This window comes from Leptidea sinapis, chromosome 1 (assembly GCF_905404315.1).
Source record: "Leptidea sinapis chromosome 1, ilLepSina1.1, whole genome shotgun sequence".
In the NCBI taxonomy this organism is placed as follows: Eukaryota; Metazoa; Arthropoda; class Insecta; order Lepidoptera; family Pieridae; genus Leptidea; species Leptidea sinapis.
This window is the reverse complement of record NC_066265.1, coordinates 30,926,391-30,950,497: the sequence shown is the minus strand read 5'-3', so window position 1 is coordinate 30,950,497 and position 24,107 is coordinate 30,926,391. Positions and strand designations below refer to the sequence as shown.

Sequence of the window (24,107 nt, the reverse complement as noted above, 5' to 3'; positions counted from 1 at the left end):
AGACGTATTTTTATTATAACAACCACCACAGAAAGTTCCTCATAACTTAGTCTTACAACCCGTGTGACCTTCCAGGCTAGATGTAAATCCACTGGACAGACTGACTATTATTAGAGGTAGAAATATATATATTTTCCATATGGAGTGACAATATCATAATATATTGCAACAACACTTGCTAAACGTCTGAAGCTACATCAGTTCGTAAAGGGGCAATAACATGGGGAGAAGAACTGATAAGTAAGTCCCAGTCCATCTTTTAAATCATATTAGACATATATTAGGAGGGCAAATCTGATGCAAATTGAGAACTCATTGCCCATGGAATTCTCTAGTGGTCGTAAGGAAGTCACAGAGGTCTTAGAGAAGAAATTGCCGGCGTTTAAAGGTACACATGAAGTTGATACCACAAAGCGGCTGTGCGAGGCAAAAAGTCGTAAAAAACGAATCGCGCGGTAGTGGAATACCAAACTAAGCTAGGCTAAGTTACCATCCATGTTATTAGCAGGGGCGTGCATTGGTTTTCTAGTAAGGTAGGCACTATGGATCTAACTTGTCGTAGTTGAGCTTTGTAATATGAAATGATTGCTTACCGTAGGTATTTAGCATCTAACGTAAGGAATATTTATATGAGTGAGTCTTAAATAGAAGTTTGGTTATAAAATATCGGAACCAAATTAAACTAATTTAACTTTTACACTAGTGCTACATTTATTTAGGTTCATAACGAGGTAGGCACTGCCTAATTGCCTATATGATATGCACGCCCCTGGTTATTAGTATTGTAATATATCTCTAAATGGAACCAAAAATATTATCTATCAACCATTATGACCATCATCAACCATTAGGAGTCTTCTTAGCACAGGATGCCGGCTATGATGAGACTCAACATCGTAACGCAATTAATAGTGTAAATTTTGTATTATTGTAAGTAGTATAGTTAGTATTATATTTATTATTGTCAGTATTATCTTTGCACGAGAGCTGCTGCCGACAAACTACTTACGTAATTTTGCAGACTGTACTCATGAAATTTGTAAAGGCTACTGCAATAAATGAATTAAAAAAAAATTGCGGTACCGCTTAGAATTTTAGTTTTCAGGCATTATCATCACTTCTGCCCGTAAGTGCCCGTTTCGTCACTACTCATAAAAAAAATTAAGAGTTACTCTGACAAATTGGTCTAACACTAAAAACCTGGCAACATTATACACACATAAAAGTCAACAATGAACATTTGAACAAAGCGAAGCAATTTGCAATGGCTGACAGATGGCCGATCTACGCGTTATACGTGCAAATTGATAATGTATGGTTGATTTTACACTACGAATTAAAATACAGCATTAAGTCGAATTGTATAACTTTCCATTTCATATTCGATTCTCGATAATAATTTGTTTATTTTTTATATGAAGGCCCTTGTTTCCAAAATCAGCAATATTCGGGATCTTTGAGATCCTACGGCCTTTCCAGTATTAAGGGCTCCTAGCGTTAGGGGATACACATGCACTTGATTTTACATATCAGTCTGTACACAGCTTTTTTAATTGTTCTAGCCTGTTCGATGAAAATAATATTTTAAAATAAAACATCCGGATAAAAAACTAATAAAAAAAAAACTAATAGGACATCTGGATTCGAACCGGGGTCTTCTGCTTTCCGGATCACCCAATGTCCCATCTGATCTATTATAGTCTTGTATATAATGGCGAAATTTAAAAAAATCTAAAATGTAAAATTTTTAAAATTGAAACCTAGGTAGATCTATTTCTCACCCTCGAAACTACCTGTATACTTAATTTCATTAAAATAATTGAAGTCATATATACAAAAATTGCTCGTTTGAAGATATAAGATTTGCCTACACCTATTGACCAATGTGACATATTGACTTAATACTTACACTGAAAAATATAGCCAAGTATGATCTTTAATTTGACCAAGGATAAAAAAAACATTTATTTGAACAGAATATCAGCAATCTATAGTAAATGGGCTTGCCCTTAACGTACTTCTTTCTGTCACGTCAAAATGGCATTTGTACTTCCAAAGCGCATTATGACGAAACGTAATGTGTCGGCATACGGGAGACATCGTTGAACATTCGTCGACCAAATTGCGTATGTTTTAAAAAAAGGAAAGGTCCGAAGCACCCGGAACCGGCGAGCATATATGATAAGAGTAATGAATGTAGAGGAAGCGCATGATATAAGGATAGAACTTAGAGGAATGTGGCATTCTGTTGTCTCTGCCTACCCCGACGGGAAAATGCGTGACTCTGCGTGTATGTGTGTAATGTTCCTTCCTTTTGACATTTGTACAAGAGAGTCATTTGTTTCTCACTTCTTCTTTACGTGTCTCTCCACTTCTGGAAGCTGTTTCTCACTGCTGTTCAAAAGTATTCTAAGGTGTCTGTGACCGTGATGCGATATTACTCATACCTTGATTATGTCTAAAACTAACGTCTTATGCCGGTAGAGAACTACACCGACACGCAGTTGAAATACAAAATACATTACATACAAGTGAATGGTGAATGGCTGGAAATTGCGAAATATTCTTTTACGACCGCCGTTAATCACAATATTTAGATAGTTATTTTGCTCTTGCTCTAAGAATACGTCGTCATAGATGGGTACGAAGCCTGTGTTTATTAATAATATACCGATCAACGAAAGTGGAGATGTTCAAGACACAAGATGCAAGATAAAGTAGGGACATTTAGCAAGCGAGTTACAGAATGGTACCCAAGAGATGACATCACCAGAAAAGAGGGATAGCACACAAGGTGGAAAGGTGACTTATAACTGCAGCAGTGGAAATCGTCAGACGCGAAATAAGAGAGAGTTTGTAATTTGTATTTTTGCATTGTTAGTTAATTGTTGTTAAAAATTTGGGGGGTACGTTGTGTGATCGCACATTCCCTCAAGGTCGCTGTCATTTAGTGTTGCCTTAATTACATCAATGATTAAATTATCTATTAATACGGATTTACTAACGTTTTTGTCGGTGTCGGTACCGACTAGTTTCGGACCATTCGGAGGTCCTTCATGTGGTGGGTTCGCGATAACGTCCCACCTCTTACTGCTTACTTGTGCTCGTAGTGCGCGGCTGGACAGGTACGGGTGGCGCGGGGTGCGCCGGTGATGACGAGCACGCTATCACTGAGTGAGTAAAGCCGTATTTATAGATAATTTAATAATGGCTCACGAAAGTTTTAATTATTTAATTACATCAATGATTCTTATAAGTTTAGATATGTAACAAAATAAAATTATAGCATTAAAAAGTAATATTTAAATATGCTGATATTTTACAATTAAAAAAAGTTCTCGAAACTGAACGTACAAATTCTCCATATTTAAAAAATATTTTCTACTTCTTGAAGCGTACTTTATTATTTTTTTTTCTATAATACATGAAGTCCTTATGTGTTACGACTTATATTACGTGTTAATTCCGCTAAGTTTTGTATTAATAAGTTACTATGAAAACGCACGGTGGCGTTAGTAGAGCACGCCCTCCATCGAACATTCGACACCCGCCAAATTATTGACTGATGGTTAGTTTTAATGTGAAACCTAACTGAAAGCAATTCGACGAGTGTTTCGTCGTTAATCATCATCAGCCGGAAGACGTCCACTGCTGGACAAAGGCCTCCCACAAAGATTTCCACGACGATCACCCCTGCGTTGCCCCCATCCAACGTATTCCGGCGGTGCATCTTGTGGGGGGCCTACCTACACTGCGTCTTCCGGTACGTGGTCGCCATTCGAGGACTTCTCTGCCCCAACGGCCATCTGTCCGTTGAACTATGTGCCGTGCCCACTGCCACTTCAGTTTCGCAATAATTTGGTCCATGTCAGTGTCGCCTTTAAAAGTGATTTAAAATATTTAAACTTTAAACTTCTAAATTATATTAAGAACCCCTTTCTTATGAATAAAATATCATTGAGTTAAGAACTAAGAAACATTTAACGTGCTTAATTTTTGCATATACTTTCAAAGCCGTTACCTGACCGGGCCCTTAACTGCGAACCGTTAGTTTAAGTATGCAATCAAAACAAGCACATAATGTTATATAAATAGACAACTTTCGCGCGCATTCAACACGAATATAAATAACTATAAATGGTTCGCCCTTTACGATGTTTATTGAAGAGATGTTGTTCATAGACACGGCACGTAACGCCCCTGTATTGTAATAACTGTTAGTAGGTAAGTATTTTGCTGGGCGATATATATGCCTTAACAATAGCATCCAAAACGTTTGTGTGGGAACGGTTAATAAAAAACTCGCCCATGAAGGGTTCCGTAGCAGCAAGTAACATACTAAATATAAAAGTTTGACGTATTAAAAAAAACTACTTACTAGATCTCGTTCAAACCATTTTTCGGTGGAAGCTTGCATGGTAATGTACATCATGTATTTTTTTAGTTTTATCATTCTCTTAGTTTAGAACTGACATGGGGGGGAGGGGGCACTCATTTTACCACTTTGAAAGTGTTTGTCGAGCAAACTATTGAGTTTAAAAAAAATGAGATTAGAAACCTCAATATAATTTTGGAAGACCTATCCATAGATACCACACGTATGGGTTTGATCCTTTAGTATAGATTATTTGTGGGTTTGATGAAAAAAAATATTTTCGGTTTCAGTTCTAAGTATGGGGAACCCCCAAAATGGATTGTTGTTTTTCTATTTTTGTATTAAAATTTTAATGCAGTTCACAGGATACATTCACAAAATGCACTTACAAAGTTTCAACAGTATATAATATCTTATAGTGTCGGATAATAGTGGCTGCGACATACCTACACGGACAGACAGACAGACATGAGGAATCTATAAGGGTTCCGTTTTTTGCCAATTGGCTTCGATATAATGTACGATACAAAGAGTATATCTCTCTACATATAATAACCAAAAATAATTCAAAAGTCTTCAAAAAAAGCGCGTACACCTTCCTTAAAGGACGGCAACGCTCCTGTGATTCCTCTGGTGTTACAAGGGAATGTGGACGATACAATTCACAATTTACTCAGTTTTCACTTTTATCGGCAGTCCCCAAAGACTGTCCTTCATATTTGTTTTACTGTTTATTTCTACACACACTAAATCTTTAAATGCGGTTTTCACAGAGCTTTTCGTTTCACTCCCTGAGCTTTGCCTCCATTTAGTCCTTTTTTTCTTCCATTTTTCAATACTTTGAAATGTACACAGGCAAAGCCGAGGTCGCCCGGTTGTTTTATAGTATAAATATTTGTTCGATAATATAACTGCAGTCAAATATACCCCGCGGAAGGAGTCACATATCATATGAATTTACGCAATCGGCTGTTAGGAAGGAAACCTTACGCGGCCGGCTTCCTCCACCTGCATCGAGTTACCTTCTCCTATTACTTGAGGATTCGTAACGCTCACGATTGCGTCACGCTGATAAAATTCTACTTTTCATCGCTATTATAATCCGTCGCTGTGTTAGATTGTCAACAATTTAAATTAAAATAGTTTTGGTTGAAAGGATAATAGTTGAACCTCTCCCCATCCCATGAGCCTCGTGCCCGTTTGCCCCCTCTTATATAAAAAAAAACACTTTTCCTAGCCATGCTTATCATAAAAATGCAATGTCTTCGGACCTTGGCCAACATGTAAAAGTTCAGTTCAATCTGTTGAGGACTACTGCTTTAATATTCAGTATCAAGATTTGATCGTAAAAATCACACATGGCATGCCGGTAGATGGTTCCATAAAGTGGCTGTGTAAGAAGTTTCTAGTGGAATGCCAAACGTCAATGTGATAAGAGTTTAATTTCGCATTTTGAGTAATGTCCGTCTGGTAGTAACAAATTAAATTAACATGGATCACTTGGCGTTGCGTATAGATGTCGCTTCATTGTGTGTCTTCTACCTCATTTATCACGGGGAGTGTTCCAATGAGCTGTTTCACCTGATTCCTGCCGCCGAATTCCACCTTCGCACGACACGCCACAAGTTAGAATATCATCCCCACCATCTGTATGTATGGCGGTCCTCCACAGTGCGGTTTTCAAGCTTTTTTCCACGTACTACAAAGCTGTGGAATGAACTTCCTTGTGAGGTGTTTCCGGGACGATACGACATGGGTACCTTCAAAAAAGCACCTTCCTTAAAGACCGGCAACGCTCCTGTGATTCCTCTGGTGTTGCAAGAGATTGTGGGCGGCGCTGATCACTTAACAACAGGTGACCTGTACGCTCGTTTGTCCTGTTATTCTAAAATAATAAATCTTATGTCTCAAGGAGACGAGCGCACTTGTAGTGCCGATCACATTGTTTGGGGTTTTTAAGGATCCTGAGCGCCACTTCATTGTAGGGCCGCAGGTCGTATCAATTACCATCAGGTGAACGTCCTGTTTGTCTCGTCCCTTATTAACATAAAAAAAAATTGAAAGGAATTATGATGATATGGTAAGGTTGTGACGTAGATATGTACACTGAACAAAAAACTATACTGCAGCGTCGGCGTTAGATCGATAGTACCACTGACCTGAATTCCTTCGGTAATTGCTCGGCAAATGTTAATGTTAGCACACGCTAGCCTCCGCACAGATGTAAGGATTGCACTGCTCATATTATACTCACGAGTTGTTGCAATACTACAATTAATATCAGCCATCATACAACAATAATGAAATAAAATTACTAAGAGTTGGAACCGTACACGAAGGCTTCCGTAACATCGTACAGGATATAAATACCAATATGTACTTTCATATTATTTTGTAAATGAAGAAAAGTTTGAAAAATGTTTTTTTTTGAGGGAGCAAACGTGTACAAGTTTCACGTGATGGGACGTGGTGACATGGACATCCCCAACACCAGGGGTTAAGAGATGCGTTTTAAAGCGACACTAAATGCCAGCGACCTTGAGCGATATGAGTTCACGGCTGTCGGCCCGCCATCTATGTAACAAAGCCAATATTTTCAAAATTCTTGCGTGGAAAACAGTTTATATGCTTACAATCCTCGTTATTCACTATTAATCTGAATAAATGAACCTACACAAAAAAGTACAAGCTATAAGAATTACTTACTTTTCTGAGAGAAGTACCAAAAAAATGCGTCACGCCATGCCAAAAAACTTGTTAAACTTCAAAGAAAAGTGGTAGTTCAGCAAGGCTCGGCAGTGTTAACTATAACCAACAGCAAGCATTAGCAACCTACAAATAAGACTTAAGGATATGTGTAATAGGATTAAGTATCAACCGCACAACTCCTTTGAGTAGCCCCGTGATAAATGCGGTAGAAGATGCAAAGAGAACCCACATCTATACGCTGCGTCAAAGAATCTAGCCAATCGTAGAAGACTTGATCGTCGATAATTCAAGCCGCTCTTCATCGTATGCGGTCAAATGGTAGAAGCTGGTACTGGGGAGCACCCGCCTAGAGGTGAGAACAGTACTCCATGTGAGGCCGAATTTGTGGCTTATATAGTTGCAGTCAGTGTCTTCTAGTAAAGCACTGGCCTTACTGAGTAAACCAAACTTTTTGGAGGCCTTATGTATATTGCAAATCAGCAATAGTACCTAATATACGCACCATGGTAAAATTTCAGCTGTTGTCCTGTATTGGCGTATAAGATGGACAAACGGACTTCGGACTCTTAGGCACTCATACTATTACATACTATTACATTCTTTGGTAATAGATGACATCTGAATATCGCAAAACTCTGAATTTGCATTATTCAAAGCATTCCTTGTTTTTTTTTCTTTGAATACGTAATAAGTTATTGGGAAATACCGAAGGATTCAGTATGGAAAGTTTTTATGATTAGGTACCTACCCTTCGGCTGTCAAGGGCTGGACTGAAAGCATATATTTTAGTAGATTGTAAGCGTAATGTCACACTATACATAAATCTGTTGACTCTCACCGCGGTGCCCCCTGTTAGATCCTAGATCCCACTTAACAATGAGTTTTCAAATACATTATGTTTATAAAGCCGGCAATTCTCTTGTGATTCCTTTGTTGTTACAATAGAATATAACTCGCGGTAATTACACACCTTTTGCCCTCCTCTTCCATGAAAAAAAATAATTTTCTAGAATTTTTATTTTAAGCTGCTTTATTTTTCTTTTTCTTTAGTTTTTCTTTCTTCCTAAATTAAAACTTACTTAAAACAAAGCAAAAAATTAAAATAATATTCTCTTTCAAAATTGATACTTTTATTATTACTCACTAAATATTACAATAAAGCCTTTATTACCAAAGGTCTAAAAATCTCTCAAACACATAAATTATACTAATCTCGTAATGTAAAAGTATCTTAAGTGTAATAGTCTTTTGTTAACCCTTTATTGTCTCGAAACGCTCAAAGGATTGATTCAGGCTTCACCCATTTACGGCTCAGGTCATGACGTCGTAAGATAGTTACTAACCGTCTGACATATTAGTTCCGACCACAAACCAACCAGTCAAGTTGAACCCACTGGTGAATGAAGTCGCGTCGCATGCGTTCGTATATCTCCCGCTGTGAATGTTTAGTGAATATAATAAAGTGAATTTGTGATATTGGATTTACATTTTAAACTAAGGTAATTACTAATTTAATTATTATCAGCTGTATTGCGAGTTGATGTTGCATTATAGTTATATGTTTAGTATCTATATAAAACTTGTTCGTTGAGTTAGAGCGTCGTAAACAAACCATGAAGACACAATTATTACGAAAAAACAACCTATTTGTACATAGATGTGCAGTTATAATGACTCGGTTTTTTTATGACATCAGTTAGTCCACTATACATACAAGCCAAGTCACTTTTAAAAGCCGTTTGTGTTTTAATTCGGCTATCCAAATGAAATAAAGCCTATTTTATTGTAAACAGTAAAAGGTTACATATATGATAATAATAACATAATACTGAAACACTTTTCCACAAATGATCCTGCCCCAAACTTTAATGCGATTTACTTACTTAAACATAAATAAATACATATGCATGACTCGGAAAGAAACATCCATATTCATCACATAAATGTTGTATACATAAATGTCCTGCCGGGATTCGAACCCGAGGCCTCTAGCTCCGGTACATGTGTTTCCTCCGGTGCATTTCAAATTTTCATAGATATATCTAATATTTTTGCAAATAAAATGCAGTTTCAAAAAAAGCGCATATTCCTTCTTTAAAGGCCGGCCACGCTCCTGTGATTCCTCTGGTGTTTCAAGAGATTGTGGGCGGCGGTGATCACTTAACACCAGGTGACCCGTACGCTCCTCCTATTCCATAAAAAAAAAGTTGTTGTTGTTCGCAGATAATGAAGCCTTCTGTGGGGGGTTTAAATTTTTAAATTAGTAAACTAGTCTTGCAGTTTATACAGACATACATACAAAAAATCAAATCAATTAAAGATTACATTTAGTAGTTTGGAGTGTTCTTAATTTTACTAGGTATACTTCTTGGGCACAAATTATTTTTGATTTGTTAGCATTATATAACCAACCGTCGTTTTTTATGAAAATAAGGGACGAGACGAGCAGGACGTTCATGATTATTGAAAAACCCAAAAATTCTGAGCGGCACTACAATTGCGCTCGTCACCTTGAGACATAAGATGTTAAGTCTCATTTGCCCAGTATTTTCACAGCTAGGGCACGCGCCCTTCAGTTCGAAAATGCTTACATATTATTACCAACCGTCGTTAATTGCAGTTTACATGTTTATTTCAAAGATTACTGAATTTATGGGGTTTCCCGAGGGATCAACAATGGTATCCTGCGTTAGTAGGCTTACTAATAGCCTTATAGGATATCCCTTAATCCTGCAATGTTTGCAACTTGAGCTGGTATTTTCAAGCTACATATCTACATAATAAAGAAGCAGTTTTTTATTTATTGCAGTCATTATCATGTCCTTTAGGATTCTGTACTCGAAAGGTGACCAAAGGGAACTGTATTACTGAGGCTCGGGAAGAGAATAAACGATCAATATTTTACATTTACTTACTTTTTATACTTGCTGCTGCCCGCGATATCATCCGCGTGGACTCATGACTGCTTTTGCGCAAACAATATATGTAATATCTATTACTAACATTACTAATTAGACGTCATAAAAATGAATTACATAAAACACTAAAGGATTAAAATGCGTGTAATTTAACTGTGTTCTTACATTCGATTTTGCGTAAAAGTTACATTTTCATACTCTCTGGAAAAGTCTTGAAACGTCGGTTTAACTAAAATAAGAATAAAATGATACTTTTACGCAAAATCTTATGTACGAACACAGTTAAATTACACGCGTTTTAATCCTTTAAAAAGTGTTTTATATAAATAAATGTGTAATACTCGCGTTAATCAAATAATAACTAAAATGATTTAAAATAAAAGTAAATGTCCTGTATAGTGTTTCGCATAGAACTTTTTTTTCGTAATTGACACGCCATGATGGATTCTTGAAAAACCCAAAAATTCTGAGCGGCACTACAATTGCGCTCATTACCTTAAGACGTAAAGTGTTAAGCTCATTTGCCCAGTTATTTCACTAGCTACGGCGCCCTTCAGATAGAAACACAGTAATGTTTGCACATACTGCTTCACGGAAATAAATAGGCTCCGTTGTGGTAACCGAAATCTAGCCAGCATTCTGTGCAATAGAGCCTCACACTGGTATCTAAATCTTTTATAAATATGTACAATTTTATACCAATTTGAATAATTTTGAAAACACATCACTATTTGGAATAATTAAATTATCGATAAGCAATCTCTAATCGCTTGTGTTTTTTATTGAATATGGACCTAATTATCAATTCTCGGAAAAAATTAATGTCTCTTATCTGCAAATACTTAACTAATGTTTTGTGAAATATGAAACCGGCAAAATACGAGTCTGACATCGGGTTTCTCAAATTCATTGTTCTATGGCCACATCTACCTATAACTATTGTATAGACCTTTAACCAAAATTGTCCGGCTTTTTAGTTATTTAAGTTCAATATAAATTTTCGTTGTAAACGGTTTACATTTTTGAACGGCTCTTTACACCTACATTAAATAAACTTGTACCGGGCCAATTATTGTTGCTTTTTTAATTTTGAGATGATCTGTGACTCTGACGGCAAAAATTTTTTTATTAATTTATTGGATGTCAATGTTCGATTTTGGTCGCTATCTGTTTTTTCCTTCCGTTATACTGCGAAAACTACTGAAGCGATCGGATTAATACTTAAACTATGGTATAATCTGCATCTTATGAGATGCAGCGCGTTTCGGAGAAGATAAATATACGATATGTTGGTGATTACTTATCCTTCAGTCAAGTACCTAAGATAAGCGCGCACGGGTACTTAAAGCCTTTTATTTGTTTCAAAGGGGTAAGCATTTCTTCATTTATCCGCGTGAACTAGCCAATTTATACTGAAGTTGTATACAAACTTCTACAAAATAGAGTAATTTATTATAGTAGTTAAGCTACAGGATAAGTACAGATTTGATTGAATACAGAAATTTTTAGCCTGCGTCGTCTATCGATCGTCTGATATCGATCATACGTTATATGGTAATTATAATATTATCATATATTATATGGTAATAAATACCGTTTGAACAGCTTTGAATAAGTTATTTACGGTTCCTATTAAATTAAATTTCAAATAATCATAACCTCTTTGCCAGCTCTTGAAGTACGTGTGCCGTAGCCCTTCACTCTCTGCTATCAAGTGATTCCTATGCTCTTGTGTTCATAACAGATACAAAGTAAATAATCAATTCTCTTCTAGCTCCTGTTAACTACCTTAAAGCTCAAATCCTTTCAGGACTACTAAGGTAATAAAAATTAAGTACGTCAAATCAAAATCATAAAGTGATTTTAGGTCAAGGAAATAACACTTATGAATGGCAAAGTTTTACTTTTAACAATTAACCAACCTTTTTTGTAATGGTTGAGCTCAAATTAGAAGAAATTGCAAGAAATTTATTGAGACCCTTTCAAATCAAACAGCTTCACAAATTATTCTTCTATTTGACGAACATTATAAAACCGTTGAATTACAGAGTAGATATAACAGTTGTACGTTTTTGAGGTTATTGCTTAGTGGAATCCGGTTACACGCCTACATGCATACTCATTAGCCACATCTACCAATTTATAAAGGCACTGCTAAGCCGGACTCATAAATGCTCCATTTACTGACTAGCGAGTCGCCATGATTCTGTCCTTACTTAGTTTGAAACATGGGAACCATGATGGCACAGTCAAGGGACATATACGTTCACAGAAATCGTTGTCTTTTGCTCTTAATAATAACGATGATTGTTACTAATATTAGCTATGCTAATGGCAATGTGTATAGCGCATAGTATTATAGAATTAATTAAATATAATATTAAGTTAAAGGAAATTAATTGAGTGTAAAATTGGGATAAACATTACTAATTATTGTGTTACCTTGAATGTATTTCATTTAAATATACAAAAAAATACCGGCTTCAATATAATTTATTGCAAATAAACAATTTTTGTATAATTTTATGCGTTATCCAATAATATTAACGTAATATATATATGAGGAACCGAAACAATCTTCTTAAGTTCATCCATCTATAGTGATAAAATAACTTTTTTTTTAATGAAAATAATTGATGAGACGAACAGGACGTTCAGATGATGGTAATTGATACGCCCTGCCTAATGCAGTGCCGCTCAGAATTCTTGAAAAACACAAAAATTCTGAGCGGCACTACAATTGCGCTCGTCGCCTTGAGACATGATATGTAATATGTATATATGTCGCATTTGCCTAAAAATTTCACTAACTACGGCGCCCTTTAGAGCGAAACACAGTGCTTACACATAACTGCTTCACGACAGAAATAGGCGCCGTTGTGGTACCCATAATCTAGCCGAAATTCTGTGCAAAGGAGCCACTGGTAGATCTAGATCATCGGCGTACAAGATACTATGAATTGAACAAGAATGGCGATGCAACACTATCCCTGTGTAACATGGTGAGTATTAAACCAAGCAGTGAGCGTAACGTTTATCTGACTGCAGAGCTTGATTCAGTACCTACGTTATTCACCCAATCGTAGCCAATAGCTAATGTCCTCCACGATTATTTCTTAACCTTCCTTGTCGTTAGCCTTCTTCAGGTCTATGGAAGCACAACACACTTTCTGTATTTCCAGTTGTTAGTTTTCTGTAATGTCTGATCCACATATCCCATTCCTTTTCTTTTCTTATGTATAGAATACCTAATTTTCCATTGCTGGTAACATATACGCTGTCTATGTTATAGTTTCAGCAGCTGTTCAGACGCTATCTAGAAATTTCATTCGATGAACGTTCGATACTTATCTTGACATTCCAATTTTAAAACAATGTCAAGGATGCCATTATTTCTATACAAATAAATTATTTTTGGCTTGTTTTTGTCATTCTGCTGACATTCAGCGTAAAAAATTAGTTTGTCATGTTGCTTAACCCACTTACGATAGCGCCCTGGTAGAATTGATCTTCAGATCCAGATTTAAAAAAATTCTGTTATTCCTGATACCTACCCCTCTTAAACACTCAAACATCACATTTTACTACCAAGTTCGCAATAAATGCTCTCAGTGTCTTTATTGCGAACAGTTCATTAAATTTTATTACTGTCTTCTAAACCTTATCTTCCTCAACGTCCTGTCACGTTCAAAATCATTATGTATTTAACTGCAGCAATTAAATCAAAAAATATTTTATAATTAGTTACACTTCCGACCAACTTTTAAGTTTTTCTTAGGTCGTGTGGGTCACGGCAGTGTTCTGTTCAGATGGTTATTGAGAAGCATCGATCGGCGTCATTTAGAGGGAGCTTTCGTTACTCGGCATCCAAATATTGGAATAACATCCCACCGCCTATTAGAAATTTAAAAAGTCTATCCTTATTTAAAACGAAATTAAGACAATTTCTTTTACAGGAGCAAAGAGCACAAGAGAACTTGGCTCAAGATATGAGTGTAATATAGGTTAGATTCAGATTGCTCTTGTCTCTTTAGAACTATAGGATCTTCCCTCTTAAATTAATAAGTGATTCGATTGGCAACCGAACTAATTATCTATTTTCGTTCTCTAATCTTAGTTCATTTTAATAACATATTTATCTAGTAGGTACTTATTCTTTGTATGGTGCTAGTATTTTTATTATCATTTTGGTTTTGATTGTATTACACTGCAAAATAATGTCGTAGGTATTTTTTAGTTCAAAATTGTAAGCCTAATGCACAATATAAAATGAATAACATATTAGTTGACAATAATTGTTTGTTAATATAATGTGGCTCTAGAAGTCCTGTAATTATTTTGACAGTTGACAGTGTCATCTGTCACCTAGACAGTTGGTTGACGCTTGAGGACGCTTGAAGACCACAGAGCAAGCAACCATCGGTTCGATACTGGTTACACCTAGAAAGTCGCAAATGAAAACGTATAATTCACAACAAAATTAAAAATTATAAAAATCATAGCGTACATTCGTATTGGGACAGCTTCAAGGTCACAGAATGGCTCAAGCGGAAGATCGGCGCTGGACATACATGATGTGTGTCAGCATATGCCGAGCTTGTGCCTATTTGCAGCTGATGTTTGAGCTTCTTTTATTTCTATTATGTTTAAGTTTCATTTTAATTTTAAGCTGTAATATATTTTGTTTTGGTAAGTTTACTTTTGTTAATTACACATTTTTTTTTTTACAAATAAAATATTTTATTATTATTATTATTATTATTATTATTATTAAGTACTTCTTAATTGTGTGGTGAACTATTTAGCTCTTCCAATTATTTTCCTCATTAATATCGCTTACGTCATTTATAACATGCGGTTGGTATTTGTTTTTGCGAACAGAAAGCGGCTTACGTGCTTCAGTTGAGTCAAAATTTCATTCTGCGTCAAAGTGATACGACGGGTTTACACAGAGTTACGTAAATACCACGAAGCTTATTAATCAAAAATATTAACTGATGATACAAACTGTTATAATTATATTATACTAGAGCTCGCATTCGTTCATATTTTGTGAAGGTACAACGCTAATGATCCTTTTTTATACCATTGGGAGGCTCCTTTGCGCCGAATGCCGGCTAGGTTATTACCACAATGGCGCCTTTTACTGCCGTGAAGCAGTAATGTGCTAGCATTGTTTGTGTAGCTGTGTTTCAGTCTGAAGAGAACCGTTGCTAGTGGAATTACTGGGCAAATAAGACTTGACATCTTATGTCTCAAGGTGGCCAGCGCAGTTGTAGTGCCACTCAGAATTTTTGGGTTTTTCAATTATCTTGAGCGGCGCTGCAGCGTAATGGGCAGGGCGTATCAATCACCATCAGCTGAACGTCCAGCTCGTCTCGTCCCTTATTTTCATTAAAAAAAAAACATTAAAAGCAGAAAAATAATACTGAACTTGGCTAAATTCCATTTGACTGAGTTTCCCATTCAAGTACATATTAATATACAGAAATAATGACAATTGTCATGTTGTAAACATCTTTCTCTTCCCAGACAAAGGAGACAAGCAAAAATAAGTTATTCGAAGTATTATAAACTGCTTATAGGTACTACAAAAGGCAAGCTGTCATTCGAATTAAATTTGTGACTGCCATTAAATTTTTTGTAAAAATATTTTTAATGGCGGTTAATTGATATGGGCATGTTGGCGTGACTTGATTTAACAACATTGAAAGCATTGATTTATAAATTAACTAGCTGACCCGACAGACGTTGTTCTGTAGATCATAAAAAATACTGTTTTATATGGATTTGCCAATAATATTTCAAACCTGAAGAATTATTCCGTAAAAAATGCTCCCTGTTGTTATAATGAAATTGTTTCACAGTGGAACTGACAAACCGTGCGTCAATAAATTCTTTCATAGAAAATATGTCCATTAAAAACAAATATTGAAAATAAAAATAACCATGGGTCCCAAATCGAAATAAAAACTATCCTATCTCTCAAGTTAGACTAAACTGCACTCCATGAATTAATCCCCATTAAAATCCATTCATTAGTTTAGGAATCCATCGCGGACAAACAACGTGTCACGTAATTTACATATATTAAGATATTTAGACTATGGTGGTAATGGTAGGGAGTCTCGTTAAAATTTTATATATACCTTACCTTAATATGTATTATATTATACTTAAAATAACGTTTGGTGCAGAGTTTCTATAGCCTGTACCACGGTTGTCCCACTCGCTAGTGTCAAAGGTTCAAATCCCACGTGAATAAGTAAGTCGACGAGACAAGTGAATAGCTAATACAGGCTTAAACTCAACATATGAACCTTCTCACGAACTCTGTGCTGATTATGCACTAGATTACTTTTGACATAGTTTTCTCTTAACATTTCAAAGGTTTTCTTTTATAATTGACAGTGCAATTCCAACTTTACCAACTACGGTAACTTCAAGTTTTTCTGTTTACCGGATATTGACCAGATAAATTTGTAACCATGAAGGTACATTTTTTTTTTGTAATTAAGATTTAAATTTTAACAATTATAGCATCATCGAGATGAGGATTTCTACTTTGTACATTCTCTTATCCAAAATGCTAACTAATAAATGCATTAATGCGTATTGACAATGAAATATTTCATATATTTCACAAAACATCACCGCAATAAACACAACGTCTCCCAAAATTAAAAAAAAAAACAAACGGGAAAAATCTTCGTTAAAAAAAACGACTTCAAAAACTGGAAGATTTAATTGAATACACCTCTTATGCTAATATTTGCTACCTATTCATGGGGTTTAAGTCGGTTCCTACGCGCTTGGGATGTTTGGTTCTAGGCGAAGCTATCCCGCTCAAAGTCATAAAAAAATACCGATCGAATTGAGAAACTCCTCCTTTTCGAAAAAAGTTAGAAACAAACTACAAGTACCTTGCTGTAGAACTACATTATTTCAGAGAAACTGTTTGTGTATGTGCATAAAAATCTATAATCACATCCCAAAAATAATAAGAGAGTTATCGTCAAATAGGAATTTCTCATCTAAATTGAAAATATACCTTAGTAAAAACTGCTTATATTCATTAGACGAATATTTTCAACTACTACTATATACTATATAATACTGCTACTAATCTTTTGTTGAATTTATATTATTGTAACTAATGATTTTTTTTGTATTGTAAGAAATGTATTTTATAAAATTTGCACGTCATAAATGTGGCAAACATGTACTCAATAATATTTATGTAACATCAACGTAACATGTTTATGAAAATAAAAACTTTGACTTTAACTTTAACAATAATTTGACGTCGCGTCGTCTCAGTTGATTTCGACATCATCTGACCCCCATTCTAATCAAACGATTGGATGGCGAGTCTACAAGGTAACACGTCGCTACAGGTATATCCTACTAGCGGTCCCGAATACAATCGCTGGCAGCAAGGCTGTATGTGCCAGTCGGCAGGTTTATATAATAAGCATTGTCTTGCGAACAATGGCTGGAGGATGTCCGAAGTTACATCGTAATGTATATTGATTTAACTAAGTGTTATTTCTCATTAAATAGCGATATATAACTGTTAGATTATTAAATATCTCTCTTTCATTTGTTTTGCAAGTAGAAATAATGCGTGCGGTAGATTATTTCAACACCAGTACAAGAGCTGTTTTACCTGATTCATGCCGCCGAATCCCACCTTCGCATAACACGTGACAAATTAGGATATCATCCCCACCATCTGGATGTGTGGCGGAGTTCTCCAGAGTGTGGTTTTATTCCACGTACTACAAAGCTGGAATGAGCTTACGACATGGCGACGTTACGACACGGGTACCTTCAAAAAAAGCGCGTACACCTTCCTTAAAGGCCGGCAACGCTCCTGTGATACCTCTGGTTTTGCAAGAGAAGGTGGATGGCGGTGAACACTTAATACCAGGTGACCCGTGCGCTCGTTTGTCGTGCTTTTCCATAAAAAAAGGAATTGGAAACGCATACTTAGTAATAATACAGGCTAGCTACTTAATGCAACTTCATATTTAGTTGTTTATTTCTAAATTCTATAAAATACCATGTAAAAGTTTTTTTAACACATTTGCTCATAAATTACACATTTCTTAGTTATTCTTTTCCGCACTACTGCTACTTTTTTATTTCCTCGAAGTAAGTTTTTAATAAGAAAGTTTTCTGTACAATTTTTTGTATGAAATGACAGTTTTACAGCGGACATACTATTAATGCATGAGTTTAATTTAAAATATTTTTAATTTATACGTTAATAAAAAACGCAATTAAAATTATTGGTGTCATTGTATTGGCAGAATGCATCGAAATGTTGCCCTCGCATGTCCACTAAAAAAAAAGAAACTTACTCCCATGATACTTTTCTGTATTTTTTATTATTGACTAGCTGACCCGACAGACGTTGTTAGTAAATACGTTGTTAATAAGCGTATAATAAATGAATTTGTCAATAATATAATATCATAACATCAAAAATTACTTCGTAAAATATGCACCCTGATGTCGTAATGAAATTGTTTCACAGCAGAACTGTCAAACCGTGCGTCAATAAATTCTCTCATAGAAATGATGTATGGACACATCAAAGGAAAAACAAATTTATTGTTTTTATTTTATTTGGCGGCATTTTCCTATTTATTCACCTTTTAAACCTTCTCTGGACTTCCACAAATAATTCAAGACCTAAATTTGCCAAATCGGTCCAGCCGTTCTCGAGTTTTAGCGAGACTTACGAACAGCAATTCATTTTTATATATATATATAGATATTTGAAAAATTAGTTCTTATAGTAATTGAATATATTTATTCACAAATGTTTGACAGACTTACGGAGTAGTTATTTCCGCACTTATATCTAAATTTTCATTTAAAATGTCGTCAATATTATTTGTATTATTAACTGTTATTCGCAAATCTAGCTGTAAATTAACCTAAGATAAAATATTTTGGATATACTTTGTGTACAAATTAGATCCAATAGTAACCGCCAAAGTAGCTGTCTTTGCTGTCATATTTTAACAACGCGCTGAATACGAGTGGAATCATGTTAATGCTTCAAGCCTACTTTATGCGTTGATGGTAGGTGGATAATAGAAATAATAAATACACTCCGTATTTAATGAATTCCGACGAAAAACCAAACTGTTCAGAAATGTAAGCGCCGCCAATTGAGGATTGGCTATTATCGGCCTCTGTTGTGTAAAAATAGTAAATAAGGACAATTTCTTATTTTTAAGGGATTATGTTAATTACTGAGATTATATGGGCACTATATATATTCTTTTTTGCACCAAAAGTAAGTTTTTTGTAAGTAACTAAGAGTAGGTACGCCAAAGACATTCCCACATATGGCTCGAATAGATAATTGAAATAAGACCTCCTTCTTAATCATATCTCTTATATACTAACTCATTTCGTTGAATAACACGACATATACTAATACAGCAGTCAGTAATCTGACGTTTAAATGTTCAATCTCGATGTCGAGAAAAGCATTGACGAGCTAATAGGGTTGTCAACCTGGTGATTATGTCAGGGTCGTATGCCAGTAGCAAAAGTAATAAAATACCTGCTGAGATAAAATAAATTAATTTCTGAATTTGGCCCGGTTCTGATAATGGCAACCATAAGAAAACCATATAAGTCATAGAGTATTGGAGTTGGTGTCAGCCAAGGTAACATACAATTATAGGTGAGATGTGCTTATGTCGCACGCGTGTAACAACATTATAAGTACTGTCGTAATAATTTGAATGACTTTCAGGTTGTCTAATATTTTTCATTCCATTTTACTTAGGAGAACTCTAAAAATAAGTTGATTATAAAGTTGTAAAAGAATACGCAAGTTTTTTTTTACTTTTTAGTGCATATTCTATTGTTTTGGAATAGTTTTTTTAAGTTGTTTGTTTTATTGTTAATTTTTTTTTTGAGAAGATTCAATGAATTATGATTATGCCACTATCTTAAAAGTAATTCAAAGAAATATGAATGCGACCATTCATATTTTTAAACCTTATTCATATTTGTTCTTATTCAAAAAAAAATGTTACATTAAGTTACGAGAGACAGCCCTGGCTGGTGTAACGGAACTTGCGGCCCTTGAGAAAGAATGTACATCGCGTACATTCTTACATATTTAACATAGAAATGTTGGTTCATGGTATTTTATATTTTTTTTATATTTCATATAGTTATACTACATAAAATACCTAGAACCAACAACACACTATAAATCTAACATATGGATCACCTGTGATTACGGTAGATGATAACCGTTGTATCATTTTCTACACTAGAGAGATTACCTTACCGAACTTTTTGGGTAAAAAAGTAAATTAGAATAATAATTATCATCATCATCAGCCGGACAACGTCCAGTGCTGGACAAAGTCCTCCCCCAAAGATCGCCACTACGATCGGTTCTGCGCTGCCCTCTTCCAATGTATTCCGGCGATCTTGACCAGATCGTCAGTCCATCTGAGCCATGTCGATGACTTTGGTTTGGATCTCCTCTTTTCTGAATAAAATTTAATAAAAATTCGAATTTTTGTGCAAAGTGAAATGATCACCACTCGGTTAAGCCGTGGCTTAACCACTTTCACCCCAATACCAGGCAAAACAGATGGCTTACTGTCTGACTGACAAAAAAATCACCCAAAAATAATTTCGTCGATATGTTTCTTGACTGAGGTATATACGTGCAAACGACACTAATCATGCATTAAATATGTCAGAATTATCTGCCTTAAATCATATCTTAATATATATAAATTACGTGACACGTTGTTTGTCCGCGATGGACTCCTAAACTAATGAACGGATTTTAATGGGGAGTGCAGTTTGGTCCAACTTGAGAGGTAGGATAGTTTTTATTTTGACCCATAATTATTTTTATTTTCAATATTTGTCTAGTATAGACATATTTTCTATGAGAGAATTTAGTGACGCACGGTTTGACAGTTCCGCTGTGAAACAATTTCATTATAACATCAGGGAGCATTTTTTACGAACAACGTCTGTCGGGGCAGCTAGTTATAATATAATCTAATGTAGCACAATATATACATAGCTTCATAAACGATAGGCGATGTCTAGGTACTAAACAAGGTGATTGCAAATCAAATATAAATTGAGTAATAATTTGACCGAAGGTTAACCGTACTCGTATGTAATTTCGCAATCAGCTAATTAATGATTTCATATTTGTTTGCAGCATTAGCTTTATAATACGGCTACTTAAAATAATTTGTTATCTAGGTGCATACATTTAATGAAAAACAAGTATAAAACGAACCCATAAATACCTAGGTAACACTGAAAGTGTTTAGAAAATGAAAAACGGCTTAATGTAGAAAGTTGCCAATACTTTTATTGTTTTTAGAAGTAATCTCCGTTCCTACACATCGTCGCATTCGATGGCACCTCTTGAGTAAAAAGCAGTGGGCCCATACTTCCTTAGTTTGGTTAATTTTCACGTGTAACGAGAGTTTTAGATTTCCGCCAATTCACAAAAACAAATGACAAATGAATGCAATATACAAACCTACCAGTTACCAAAGAGTTCTTAAATTACAATTCAAAAAAACTTTTCATTAGCAATGTTCCTAACTGGCCAGTTGTAATCATTTTCAGTGTTATCCACGTGTTCTCAACGGCACATGTCATATCGACGTGAAATATCGCGGAAGAATGGTCATTCTAGTATGGTGGTGTTACTCCCTGCGATTTGAAAGAGAGCCAGGCAACATCTTAGTGACGTCATAGTTACAGCATCAATTGATTCATTTCGAATACTTTTCGACGTCAATTAAATAAATACCACCGCTCGGAAGTAGATGGCGCGCTGAGAACATGATGATTACAAATTTCTTTGTCGAAAAAAAATACGCTTAAGAATATCTAAGTTATACATTTTTCCATTTACTACTTGGAAAAATTTGAGCTTTAATTTTTAGAAATGGAAATAAACTCTTGGCCACACAATTATACGGTCCCGAGAGCCCCGACGTACGTAAGTAAAATCAATAAAAAATTTTAGTGCAAAAAAAAAGGCAAGGAGATTGTATATTTAATTTGAATTAAATAGTGACAGATGGATAATTATGATGAATAAATATTTCTTTTAATTTTATGCAGCCTTTTTTTCCCTTGTGAGAAAACATTACCCTTCTTATGGGCTCCCAATCAAATTTTTACACGGGGCCCCACCAAGGCACGCTGTGCCACTGATCAATACACACACAGCTCCATTATACAAATATTTAAAATACAAAGTGATGCTACTTAATATTAAAACTTTCGTAAAAGAAAAATCACACTTGGTCACAATATCATGTTGAGATGGATTCTAGCATAGGTAGGGCCTGATGACTGCGTTGCACGTGGTCATTTGGTTGGAGCTGATGCCTCGCGGTCGTCTTCGCTATTTTTAACGATATCCCGCGTTGATTTATAAATATGTATTCTCATGATACCTATGCGTTTTATTTGCACGTGGTTTCTTCTTTCCCACGGGATTATTGATAAAATACTTTTCTTTGTTTTTCAATTTTAAATCTTAGACGATTTTCAAATTTTTTGCTAGTTTATTTTTTTGAATAAATTTGGAATCGCTCGTGGGTATATTATATTTTTATTAAATTAGGTAAATGGGTATATTTTATTTTTAAATATTTTGTTTAATATTTGCTTTAATTGTTTTATTGTTCTACACAAATTATTTATTTTTAACATCTCGTTCGATTTTAATGAACTTTCGTACTACTCTACAAAATCATCTCTACCTGGCAGCGCTTTTGTCTTTATTTTTGTTTTTCATATTTAATGCCCATTTTTATAATTAATCATGATTTTTTTCACTCGTTTGGGATTGTTAAATTATCTCTTGGGTTTTATGAAACAAACAGCTGCTTCTCTATTATGGCCTTAAAATTGCTTACAATTTTCGCATAGGGCGGAAATATTGTCTGGTGAATCAATGATTATCTGAATGTCAGATTTATATAGTAAACCGGTTATAACCGGCGTAACATCCGAAACACATTAAGAACAAGTCCAAGCCGACCTTAAGTTTCCGTAACAAAATTATAAAACATCATGCAAGTCTTAAATTATATTTTGTGTTTTTTCTACACCTTTATAAGAGGGGGCAAACGGGCGAGAGGCTCACGGCATGGGGAGTGGTGAGGCAATCGAAAATGGACATCTGAAACAACAGGTGTCAAGAGATGCGTTGCCGGCCTTTAGAGTGGATGGTCCCTCGTCGTATCAGTTCGGGGAAACAGCAGCCGGTGATTAATACCACAAACTGGCTGTGCGTGGCAGTGGGAGGCTCCTTTGCACAGGATGCCGGCTAGATATTTGTGTATTACAGTTGTAGTGCCGCTCAGGGAAATTTTGGGGAATTTTCTAGAATCCTGAGCGGCACTGCATTGTAATGGGCAGGCCGTATCAATTACCATCAGCTGAACGTCCTGCTCGTCTTGTCCCTTATTTTCATAAAAAAAAAACAAAAGTCAACGTGATGTGGGTGGTATTTTGCATTTTGACGTAATGTCCGCTGGTGGAAATCGGCCGCTGGAATCAACCCGAACAGCTCACCTGAGCACTCCCCTTGATAAATGCGGTAGAAGGTGCAGAGAGAACGGACATCTCTACGCAACGTTTGTATTATTACATATCGTCGATGATTCGAGCCGGTCATTTCTGCCATCATTCAAATTTCCCTAAGCATATTTCATTCCGAGACTTTGTATAGCATTTCAGACAGTAGTTAGTTAATGTTCTTGTCGATACTATCTCGCGAGATGTTGGCACGGCCGGTGTAAGAAGCATACTCTGTCTGCATAGCAATGAAATTCAAATTCTGCTGATTTGCAGCAGAAACAGTCAGTTAGTTATCATTGATATGCAAAAGAAATACTGTATGGTAAGTAATAGCATGCGCCGTCAGTTATATACATTTCTTTTGTTTATTCATCGCCCTCTCTACCACCAAGCGTCCTTTGCACAATTCCATCTTTACTCAATTTCCTGTCGTAAGTTGGCCTTCTCCATGTTGGTCAAACAATCTTTAAATCATCTTCCCA

At 35.5% G+C, this 24,107-nt stretch overlaps 1 protein-coding gene across 7 annotated transcripts in view; it reads left to right on the top strand.

Moving 5' to 3' along the window:
* LOC126964417 (ephexin-1) overlaps positions 1-24,107 on the top strand; it is a 132,731-nt gene that overhangs the window by 35,557 nt on the left and 73,067 nt on the right. The window contains exon 1 of one of the 7 annotated variants that reach the window (XM_050818713.1): positions 8,473-8,583. The exons of the other annotated variants lie outside the window; for them this stretch is intronic. The gene's annotated coding sequence lies outside the window, so the exon portion shown is untranslated. Of the gene's footprint in view, positions 1-8,472; positions 8,584-24,107 lie in introns of those variants that run through there. 7 annotated transcript variants of the gene reach the window in all.